We start from the raw sequence: 12899 nt of genomic DNA, 5'->3' as shown, positions 1-12899 counted from the left end.
GGAAACCAGTAGCCTGTAAGATTCTACGTAACGTCTCAAGCATGATGTTGAGCAGTCTGCGATTTACAGTAAATTACAGTGAGAAGAAGAGCAGATGGCATGTACTAAATGGTGCCGTGCTTCAAGGCTATGTTTTTGCTCCCGTATTGTTCAGCAGAACTTCTCCTGACGGAAATAATAACAATATGCCAATGTCTTTGCTGTTTCATATTACAGTGAAAATCTTTTTATACGTGATGAATATCTAGCAAACAGCCTCAGTGAACTCTCTGAACATCTTAAAACGCCATGACTTAGACTTACTGCCGAAGTGGCCGTGCGGTTAAAGGCGCTGCAGTCTGGAACCGCAAGACCGCTACGGTCGCAGGTTCGAATCCTGCCTCGGGCATGGATGTTTGTGATGTCCTTAGGTTAGTTAGGTTTAACTTGTTCTAAGTTCTAGGGGACTAATGACCTCAGCAGTTGAGTCCCATAGTGCTCAGAGCCATTTGAACCATTTGAACTTAGACTTACTGTTTCTAAAACGGAAGTGTCTTTCCACCGCTCTAATCGCTTAGAATCAGCTTTGACCCTCTTGGTATACTGGAAAACGATAATGCAGAATACCTTGGTGTCAAATTAGACAGAATGCTGACACATCATAAACACCTTTCCACATCATCTAAGAAGGTACAAACACGAGTGAATCTGGCGAGGAAGCTGGCAGGCAGCAGATGCGGAGCATCCATCGGTTCCCCGTGGAGCATACATTGCGTTAGTATACTCTGCAGCAGAAAATTGCGCACCAGTTTGGCTCTGTAGCGCTCGTGTGAAAGGAGTTCACGTGGTATTTGAATGAAGCCTTGAGAACGATTAGCGGCACAGTTAGATCTACACCAAGATGCTTGCTGGCAGTGCTATCGAACACCTGTCCAGCTCACCTTCGTCGAAAGGCGGCCCTCTGTAAATTTGCCAGCAAGTTTGTGAAAACGAATCGACGCTTTTTCGCGGAAATCCACTCACAATGCCTAAGAAACGCGTCAAATCCAGAAGACAAGCATGTGACAGAGTCCAAATCCTCTCCACCGTTTTCAGCTGGGACACTGTTTAGAGACGTGAGTGGTAACCACGAAAACCCGGGACCACCAGCTTCCTGGTAACCCTGCTGTGAAACTTCCAAACTTTTGTCATACTGGAGAGGTGTGGGTACAGCAACCCTATGAAAAGAATTAATTTCAAAATTTTTCTCAAAATTGATATTTCTCATCACAGGAAGCAACGAATACAAACAAACAAACCCCGTCTGAACAGGCCTTGAATGGCTAACGGCACCGACCGCCCGCCGTGTCATCCTCAGCCATTAGGCGTCACCGGACGCGGATACAGAGAGGCATGTGGCCAGCACACAGCTTTTCCGGGCGTTGTCAGTTTTCGTGACCGACGCCGCTACTTCCCGATCAGGTACCTCCTCAATTGGCCTCTGGAGGGCTGAGTGTACCCACTTGGCCGGCCGCGGTGGCTAAGCGGTTCTAGACGCTGCAGTCCGGAATCGCGCTGCTGCTACAGTCGCAGGTTCGAATCCTGCCTCGGGCATGGATGTAGGTGATGTCCTTCGGTTTAAGTAGCTCTAAGTCTAGGGGACTGATGACCTAAGCTGTTGAGTCCCATAGTGCTCAGAGCCATTTTTTTTTTGTGCCCACTTGCCAACAGCACTCGGCGGACCCGGACGGTGACTCATCCAAGTGCTAAGTACGCAACGAATACAAAAAGAAATTGGCAAAAACTAATCAATCAATTTTTTAACAATGTTGTTTCACTTTGGATCCACTGAGACAAACAGTTTCCAACCACACATCATTTCTTGTAACCAATATAGGATTTTTGCCGGCCGGTGCGACCGAGCGGTTCTAGACGCTGCAGTCTGGAACCGCGTGAGCGCTACGGTCACAGATTCGAATCCTCGCTCGGGTATGCATGTGTGCGATGTCCTTAGGTTAGTTAGGTTTAAGTAGTTCTATGTTCTAGGGGACTGATGATCTCAGATGTTAAGTCCCATAGTGCTCAGAGCCATTTGAACCATTTGAATATAGGATTTTTGCTTGACACAGTCCTACAACTCGTAAGTCCCATGAAGTCACAATCACTAAAACAAATTGTAGTTCTCAACAGAAGGCAAAAACTGGCCTAAAATTTAAAAAATTTTTGTCGAAATAAACACTGCTCCAGTGGTTGCATTTTGAACTCGCTCACGACAGCAGAAGTACATAGCCGAATTTATGTTACAATAACTTTAGATATAATAAAATAATCAGAAATTTAGGAAAGGTATAGATGGTTCTCAGCATATAATGAAGATGATGAGTCTAAGACAACAGAAAGACTGTTAAACGAGTAAGCTTTCGGCCAAAGGACCTCCTTCCTTTCTGCTAATCACCGTTTCCACTATGAGATGAGTAGCAACTTATCCTTTTCATGATATTTAATTAGCTCTGATATACATATTCATGCTGTCAGTGACCACTTCAAAATGACCACTATAAAAATAACACACACTTTATAATCTCCGACAATTACGTAGCACAGTCTCCGCGCCGACTGTTTCTTTGATCGCTGTGACTGCTGAAATGCGCTATATTCGTAGAGATACCGCAGTGTACCACTAGATGCTCCTGTCTAGCAATAGCATCCGTAGTTTCACTCTAAGAGCACTACTACTTAAATAATAATAATAATAATAATAAAATGGTGGGTTCAAGCAGACGTCATTGGTACTCAAAGAATTAACAGATTCCGTACCAGAAAAGGTATGAGCAAATACAACATGCACATGTGGGGCATTCACACTGACAGTATGTGTGACTACGGAGATATTCATACAGAGAGCAGCACTGTGAATGAGTGCCGTAACAGACGTTCCCTTGTGACATTAATATTGTCTTAATACCACATCTGGGACGTTTATGGTTTATATACTATAAATAGTTGCACATGTGTAGTTTTTTGTTTAAATGTGTTTCGAATTTATTGTTGTATTTGATGTGCACGATAATAATAATAATAATAACAATACGAGTAATAATAATATTAATAATAATCTTATGTTAGATTTATGGGAGAAATATCTCAGCCATTGGAAATAAAAATGGTGTTTACTGTTTAACTAAGTTCGAGAAAAAATTATGAGGATCTGTAACTTGGAGTAAAAAATCATAAAATCTTATCAAATTATTCTAGAAAGGAAAACAAATGGAATTAAAGTAAACTGCCTGGCTTTTGCAGACAATTTTGCAATCCTTTCAGAAAATTTGGCAGACGCAGGTATTCAAAAAATCTTCTGGAAGAAATAGAAAATACAATTGCTTTCTAATTTCAGCTGAAAAAAAGCAAAACCCACGTAAAAAATAGAAAGTACATAAAAATCCACAGGAATGCAAATAAGTAAAATAGAGTGAGCACGTAAATGTAAATATCTTAGAGGAAACACAACAGAATGCACTAGGAAAATTTGCAGCAAAATGTAAGAGTTAACAAAATGGAGAGACTGTGTGGTTTTAAAAGGAATATTTAGAACAAGAAAGGCATATCTAGAAAAAAAAGCTAAAACACAACATCACAATGGTACGACCAGAAAGTTTATATGGATGTGAATGCCTAGCGACGAACTATAAGCTGGGCATAAGAGAGGTACTTGAAAGAATGTTTGTTAGAAATCATATATTCAATATACACTACAGATCGCTGGGAAACGAGAAGTAATAAGGAGGTCTACAAAAAAATAGAAAAAAGGTCAGAATTAATTGCTAAACTTAGATTAATCTGTTTCGGACACGTTTACCGAATGAACGAGAACAGGTTCACGAAACCAATATTATTGTCTTTCTGGAAGAAGAAATCGACAATGGATTACAAAAATAAGAAAAAAATAGGAAGAAACAACATAAAGGAATCGTAAATAAGAGACAGAAACTTTTACGAATAAAACACTGAATTTAGAAGACTTTCAGTGCAGAGGAAAAAAGAAATCAGGGAGAACATTGACAGAAGTTGAAACCTTGCCCCTATGTTATTTAATCTGTACATTGAACAAATAGTACAAGAAACCAAAGAAAAATTTTGAATAGGAATTAAAGTTCAGCAGGAAGAAATAAAAACTTGTCGATGACACTGTGACTTTATCAGAGACAGAAAAGGACTTGGAACAGCAGCTGTACGGAGTGGACAGTGCCTTGAAAGGCGGTTATAAGATGAACATCAAGAAAAGCATAAAAAGGATAATCTAATGTATTCTAATTAAATCAGATGATGATAAATTACGTTAGGAAACGAGACACTTACGGTAGTAGATGAGTTTTGGTATTTGGGCAGGATAATACTGATAATGTCCGAAGAAGACAGGATATAAAATTTCGACAGGCAATGGCATAAAAAATCGTTTGAACACCGAATATACTCCTAGATTTAAATTTTAATAAGTATTTGTATGGAGTGCAGCCATGTATGGAAGTGAAACATTGACGATAAACAGTTTATACGAGAAGAGAATAGAAACTTTCGAACTGTGGTGCTACAGAAGAACGTCGAAGATTAAATTGATAGATCACGTAATTAATGAGGAGATTCCGAATGAAATTGTGGAGAAAAGAAATTTGAGGCACAACTTCACAAGAAGGGATCGGTTGATAGTACATGATGTGAGACGTCAAAGGATCTCCAATTTAATATTGGAGGGAAGTGTGTGTGACGGGGTGGTGGGGTGGTTGGGGGGGGGGGAAGTTTGGGGCGAGGGGGGGGCGGGGGCGTAAAAATCGTAAAGGGAAACCAAGAAAGATGTAAGTTGCAGTAGTTATTTTGGGATGAAGAGACTCGGACAGAATAGAATAGCTTGAAAAGTTGCATCAAACCAGTCTTCGGACTGAAGACCACAAGAACAACAACAATAATCCAGAATGAGATTTTCACTCTGCAGCGGAGTGTGCGCTGATATGAATCTTCCTGGCATATTAAAACTGTGTGCCGGACTGAGACTCGAACTCGGGACCTTTGCTTTCGCAGGCAAGTGCTCCACCAACCCTTTTTTTTTTTGCATTTTGTTCGTTATTGATCGCTGTGTTTGGTCGTTGCGGACGTCGCAAGACACCCTGTTCAAGTTCCGTGGTTGATCCTTCGACTCAGTTTTTTTATTACAGAGGCCAACCGGCTCTCTGACCGAACACGCTGAGCTACCGTGCCGGCGTGAGCTACCCAAGCACGACTCATGCCCCGTCCTTACAGCTTTACTTCAGCCAGTACCTCGTCTCCTACTTTCCAAACTTTGCAGAAGCTCTCCTGCGAAACTAGCAGGAGTGCTAGTTCTGCTAGGTTCGCAGGAGAGCTTCTGCAAAGTTTGGAAGGTAGCAGACGAGGTACTGGCAGAAGTAAAGCTGTAAGGACGGGGCATTAGTCGTGCTTGGGTAGCTCAGTTGGTAGAGCACTTGCCCGCGAAAGGCAAAGGTCCCGAGTTCGAGTCTCGGTCCGGCACACAGTTTTAATCTGCCAGGAAGGTTCAACAACAATAATAATTATTGTCGCGTAATTACACATCAGTGGACTAGTGCCGTCAAAGATACGATGTTGCGCTTATCGGTCGACTAGCACGAGTTCGGATGACACAGGGAAAGCAGGCTTCAGCGTAAACAGAAAGCAGATCGCCCCCGCGGTGCCGCATTCCGGAAGCACGCCAGCCGGACGGGGAGCGTCATTCCCGGCAGAGCTCGGCGGCTGACCGCAGCGGGCAGGGCGCAGGCAGATGGTCGCCCGGTGCCGGCTCAGTGGGCTGGCAGGCGCGGTGAGAGCGCGTTTTGTGTGCGCGCAACGGCGCTGCTGTCGCATCCAGTGCCCTGGAAAAGCGGCGCCGCGATTTGCACGCAACATTTGGGCCCGAGGAACGCGCCGCTGCGCGCAAGTTACGGGCCGTCCCCGTCTGCAGCCGCCGGTTGCCACGGAAACGGCAGCGGCAGACGGCGGCGCGACGACCGCCAGTAGACACGTTGGTTTAGCGCTAACACGTTAACTTCCTCAATTCCCGGAGACACGCCCTGAATCCGACCGAATTCGGCGCGACGAGCGACAACTTCCGTCTACAGGAGGGCAGACTCGGAGATTAGTTCCAGACGGTTCGGAGGTGGAGGAAATGCAGAGTTACTCTGCGAGGAGCGCGCCCGTTCCGAAGACACGGGCGTTATTGGCCCTCTCACACAGCCATTAACCGCTAATCTACCGAAGTTTTCTTTCTTCATTTAAAGCTTTTAGTTGAATTATCACAGTACCAAGCACAAGCAACATCGTAACAGCGATTCACCAATCACTGATCGTAATCTCTTAATAGGTTTCCTCGATAGCTTATATTTTAGTTGCAAGTACGTACACTACCTGGTCAGAAGTATCCGAAAACCCCACTGCAAAATTGTCCGCTAAGTGTCACGGGAGGCAGAGCAGTCATTATTAAAGAAGATAAAAAGTATGGTGTCATTAGTAGAGATAGAATAACATATCAGTGGGTCAGTTACGACAGCTCAGTGACTTTGCCTTCATCTACATCTACATGACTAGTCTGCAGTTCGCAATTAAGTGCCTGCCAGTGTGTTTATCGGACGATCGTCAACCTATTTCTCTACCGTTCCATCCTCAAACACAGCGCCGGAGAAACGAGCACTTAAATCTTTCAGTGAAAGCTCTGACTTCTCGTATTTAATTACGATCACCATTTCTCTAATGGTTCAAATGGCTCTAAGCACTATGGGACTTAACATCTGAGGTCATCAATCCCATAGACTTAGAACTACTTAAACCTAACTAACCTAAGGACATCACATACGTCCATCCCCGAATCAGGATTCGAACCTGTGATCGTAGCAGCAGCGCAATTCCGGACTGAAGCGCCTAGAACCGCTCGGTCAAAGTGGCCAGCCACCATTTCTCCCCATGTAGGTGAGCGCCAACAAAATATTTTCACGCTCTGAAGAGAAAGTTCGTGATCAAAGTTTTATGACAAGGTCCTTCCGAAACGAAAAACGCCTTTTTTAAATGTCTAACGCCCTAATTCGTGGCTCTTTCTCTCCCTATTTCTCGATGAGACAAAACGAACTGCCCTTCTTTGAACTTCTTGGGTGTCGTCTAACATCCTGTCTGATGTGGATCCCACACCGGGTAGCGATACTCCAGAACAGGGCGGACAGGTGTACTGTAGGCATTGTCTTTAGTAGACCTGTTGCATTTTCTAAGTGTTCTGCCAATAAATCACAGTCTTTGATTCGTTTTCCACATAGAGCTCCAATTTGTTATTTCTAATTATAATCCGTAAGTATTCAGTTTAATTCAAAGCTTTTAGATTTGTGTCATTGATCGTCTAACCGAAATTTAGCGGATTCCCTTCAATGCCCATGTGGATGACTTTACACTTTTCATTCTTTAGACCCGTTAACACTTTTCGAACTAAGCAAATATCTTGCTCCAACCGTTTTTCATTTGGTTATGATCACCTGATTACTTTCCAAGAATGAGTTTCCTAGATGATGACATGTCATCTGCAAACAGCATGAGAGTGCTCCTCAGATTGTCTCCCAAATATTTATATGGATCACAAACAGAGGAGGCCCTGTAAGATTTCGTTGGGGAACGCCAGGCAGTACTGCTGTTTTATTCGACGACTTTCCGTCAGTTACAACGAACTATGACCTTTCTGACTTGAAATTTCAAATCCAGTCGCCGAACATTAATTAGTCACTGGACGCAATCATCAGGGACATCTCAACCCTTCTAAAGCTTTTCAGGTTGACTATTGGTGAAGTGATCGTGTTGTTGAAGTGCTAAGGAACAATCACAGCTAAACAAAGACCAGGAGACCTCATTTACCGACGGACACGGGCCTCTAACTCTCGAGGCGAATGGTTGAAAACAGCCCCCTGAAATCAGCGGAAGGGAGCAGTCGTCAGTTCCGAAGAGCAACCACCAATACGCCTGGCGCACTAACTGTGCATATGTAGTTAGAAAGAATGGGGTACAATGATCGAGGAGCTCCCCATAAGCCACACACAAATCTGTAGTCATTGCTATGCCACACTTGTGATGATGTAAAGATGGACCCCACTGGGTAGTGGGTAACTGGAAACCGGTGATCCAGAGTGATGAATCAGTTTAAATTCAACGGCATTCCGATGGAACGCTTTGGGTTTAGCTAGTGCGTGGAGAACGTTACCTGCTATCATGTGTGGTGCCGAAAGGCAGTGTTACGGTATGGCGGTGTTTTTCGTGATTAGGGTATAGCCCCTTATTGCACTCAAGAAAACGCCAAAGGCGTAAGGATACGATCACATGTGGCAGCATAGTGTCCTGCGTACACTAGGGTTTCATTTGGGAGACGATGATTGTATGTCAAAGCACCCAGTTATAAAGCAGAACCTCTGAGGCGCTAATTTGTGAACAAAACATTCCTGAAGTGGACTGATCAGCACTGTGTCCCTATTTGAATGCAAACAATCGCCTTTGCTGTCAACCAGAACGTCGATTTCGCTCTTCGCCCCAGCCTCCAACATCATTACATTTCCTGATTTCAGTTCTTGAGAAAGGATGCTGTGCTATCTCCTCACAGACATTCATCTTACTGAAAGCGTCTCCAGGAGAGCTCAAGCTGTAATAGAGACGAGTGACAGACATAAGACATATCTATGTCGACTACTAGGAATCCGGATACTTCTGATTAAACAGTGTATTTAAAGGAATAAAAACAGCCAGAAGAGTGATATTCATATCTTTCGCTACGGTTAAATAAAAGAAACATGTTACTAAGCTAATATTATTCCAAATATTTTCTGTAAATAATGTTGCGTAGCTTTTGTGTATTTAAGGAACGGAATCGTGGAGCGACTAAAAGCTGTTAGAATGAATATTTATTTGCAGACAACTACAACCACCTTGGCGTCACTGATCAAAACTACATCAAGTTGAAGATTGATTCCTTGACGTCAGATTCAAAACTTGAAGACATTCGCTGGGCCAAAACTAGTTGTCTACCAATAAATATTCACTAAAACAGTTTTTCATGGTTCCATGATTCCGTACTTTAAAATGAGGGGTGATGTCGAGCAGTGATTACTTCCTGGAGGCATTTTTTTATTGCAGTATACACTCTTGTGCCTCTGAGAGTCTTGTAACTGCAGCTACTTATCACGAAGTCGATCGAGCAAGTTACTTCGTTCCTACTCTGGCAGGGCACTAGTACGTGAAGGGAGTGCTACCTTGTGAAGCCGCTGTGACATCTCAAGATTCACCCCTGAGTACACGTTCTGGCAGTTGGAATCGAACAGTCCTTCGCTGTATAAGTTCGTAGAGTTATACGGACAGTGTCGATTAGAATTAACTCATTTTGGGTATTAGGTCGCACCAGAAACAACTAAAACACTGATGTTTTGTCTATCTTCGTAGCATTTCTCTTCAGGGCAGATAAATGCTGTCTTGCGATGTATTTGAAGCCTCACAACATAAGCCACTCTTCTAGCTGTAATCACTCATTTCTGCACACACCAGCGATCATCTCGGGTAACTGCAAATGAAATTTAATTCAACCGACGACAGCAGTTTCAGGCGATAACCTGGCAAGAAATGCAGCATACTTTCGCTATATTGCAGCCGCCTAGAGTAGCACCACCTGTATTTTGTGTCTTCCACATTTATATCAGATTTTTTCGTTTACAAATCCTGCTGCACGACCTAGTGATTGACAACTAATTTCTGTCACGTATAATAAGCATCTTCTGATTCAAAAATAAAGCAATACTAAATATTGGTTTAAAAAGGTAAAATAAGCAAAACCGGTCACAAACTTCGACAAATATATATATCGCAGTACCATTTAACAGTGGCATAAAAGCATAAACAAAGTTCTAACTCCAGCTAAAATTTACAGCGTCGACGTACTCATGGTTTTAACCTCTAACAAAACCATACTTTCATACTGGCGATTCAGCACGAGATATTCTCCACTAAAAATCCGACTAAGTGAAACTTGGACTTTCTTTTCAAAATGACAACAGCTGGATATCCGGAACAACTGAATATATCAATTCGGTCCGTAAATCTCTCACACGAGGGAACTACTTCAACAGCCACAAACAACAGTCGACATACACTGATAAGCCAGAACATAATGACCACCGTTCTACCATCGATATGAACCCGTCGAGTCGACAGCAGCGTCATCTGGCGAGGAATGACTGCTAGTCAGAATGTCGCACGGTCCATGTAGCATCACTGGGTGTGCTGGCCGTGTGTAGAACGCGGAAGACGCCCGATCTGCCTGAGGTTAAAACAAGGGCAGATTGTGATGGCCCGGAGGCTCGGCACGAACATTTCCTGAACTGCAGGACTTGTCGGATGTTCCAGAAGTGCTTCAACACGTGGCGAAACCAAGGTCAAGTCACATCCAGACGTCGTGGAGTTGGACGCCACCCCTTATTTCAGATGTCGGACGTCGTAGGCTGGGCAGACTAGTAAAACAGGACAGGTGGCACACTGTGGCCTCACTGACATCAGACTTTATTGCTGAGCATAGTACAAATGTGTCTAAACACAAAGTGTAACCAAACTCTTAACGACGGGCATCAGCAGCCGACGACCCATGCGTGTCCCAACGTTAACAACACGACGTCGGCAACTACAACTGAAATGGGCATGTGACCATCGGCACTCAACGTTGGCGCAGTGACAGAGTGTTGCATGGTCTGATGAATCCTGATACCTTCTTCATCATACCGATAGGAGGTCGCGAATCCATCATCTTCCAGGGAACAGCTCCTTGTCACCTGTGTTGCGGGAGGAAGACAAACTGGCGGCGACTCCATCATGCTCTGGGGATCATTCACGTAGGTATCCACGGGTCCCGCGGAGTTCGTGCAAGGCACCATGAAGCCCAAGACTACATACACCTTTCATGACTATCACGTTTCTCCACGAAAGTGGTATTTTTCAACAATAAAATGTGGCATGTCTTAAGGCCAGCAGCATGATGGAGTGGTTCGAGGAGCACAGTGGCGAGTTCCAGTTGATGTGACGGCGGCCCAACTCGCCAGATCTGAACCCGATCTAACACATCTGGGATGTGATTAAGAGTGGCGTAAGAGCTCACAGCCCCCTCCTCGAAATTTACAGTAATTAGGTGACTTGTGTGTGCAGATGTAGTGCCAAATTCCTCCAGTAATCTACCAGGGCCTAATCTCTTCCATATCACGAAGCGTCGCCACTGTTATCCCTTGCAAAAGCTGGACATGCCATTGTCCGCCCCCGGTAGCTGAATGGCCAGCGTGGCGGATTGTCATTCCTCTGGGCTCATCATCCTATCATCCTCATCGACTGCAGGTCGCCGAAGTGGCGTCAAATTGAAAGACCGGCACCCAACGAACGGCCTGCCCAACGGGGGGCCCTAGCCCTACGATTAAATAAAATAATACCGGCCATTAGGCAGATGGTCATAATGTTTTGGCTGATTAGTGTATATCTTCAAAATATCATGGTAACTTCAGTACACGAAAAAAATGAAATGCTGTAGTACAGTCACGAACAGGATCCTAGCACTAAAAACACAATTTCCCAGACAGGTTACAAAATACGAGGCCTGCACGTAAGGCATATCCAGAAGTCCGTTAGCCCAAGCGCTGGCGGACCCCCACAAAACTTTTTAATACTGTTGTAAAGTGTCAAAATAATGTTACTTCCAACTGTGTTTCACTGTTAATAAACCTTTTGTTACTGCTGTCAAAAATGTCTACGTTTCTTTGATATATACTACTGGCCATTAAAATTGCTACACCACGAAGATGACGTGTTACAGACGTGAAATTTAACCGACAAGAAGAAGATGCTGTGATATGCAAATGATTAGCTTTTCTGAGCATTCACACGAGGTTGGCGCCGGTGGCGACACCTACAACCTGCTGACATGAGGAAAGTTTCCAACCGCTTTCTCATACACAAACAGCAGTTGACCGGCGTTGCCTGGTGAGACGTTGTTGTGTAAGGAGGAGAAATGCGTACCATCATGTTTCCATCTTTGATAAAGGTCGGATTGTAGCCTATCGCGATTGCGGTATATCGTATCTCGACACTGCTGCTCGCGTTGGTGGAAATCCAATGACTGTTAGCAGAATACGGAATCGGTGGGTTCAGGAGGGTAATACGGAACGCCGTGCTGGGTCCCAACGGCCTAGCACTCGAGATGACAGGCATCTTATCCACATGGCTATAACGGATCATGCAGCCACGTCTCGATCCCTGAGTCAACAGATGGGGACGTTTGCAAGACAACAACCATCTGCACGAGCAGTTCGACGACGTTTGCAGCAGCATGGACTATCAGTTCGGAGACCATGGATACGGTTACCCTTGACGCTGTTATGGATTGGCAGGAGAGCCAACCCGTATGAATAGAGGAAGCCGAAAGGCACGCGTTTTAGCTCACGCAGGCTGGCGTGAGGTCTGGAACAGGACAAGGAAATTAGAACTTAGAAAAACGGACGCAGATGGTGGAATACTTTAATCCATTAATGTTGAACGTAGCTCTTGTCTGTAGCTTATTTACAATATCAATAGCAACTGATAATGGCGCCTTGCTAGGTCGTAGCAAATGACGTAGCTGAAGGCTATGCTAACTATCGTCTCGTCAAATGAGAGCGTATTTTGTGAGTGAACCATCGCTAGCAAAGTCGGCTGTACAACTGGGGCGAGTGCTAGGAAGTGTCTCTAGACCTGACGTGTGGCGGCGCTCGGTCTGCAATCACTGATAGTGGCGACACGCGGGTCCGACGTATACTAACGGACCGCGGCCGATTTAAAGGCTACCACCTAGCATGTGTGGTGTCTGGCGGTGACACCACAGACGCTGCATCACAGAC

The sequence above is a fragment of the Schistocerca piceifrons genome, chromosome 2 (genome assembly GCF_021461385.2).
Source record: "Schistocerca piceifrons isolate TAMUIC-IGC-003096 chromosome 2, iqSchPice1.1, whole genome shotgun sequence".
NCBI lineage: Eukaryota > Metazoa > Arthropoda > Insecta > Orthoptera > Acrididae > Schistocerca > Schistocerca piceifrons.
Note: the sequence above shows the minus strand (reverse complement) of the source record.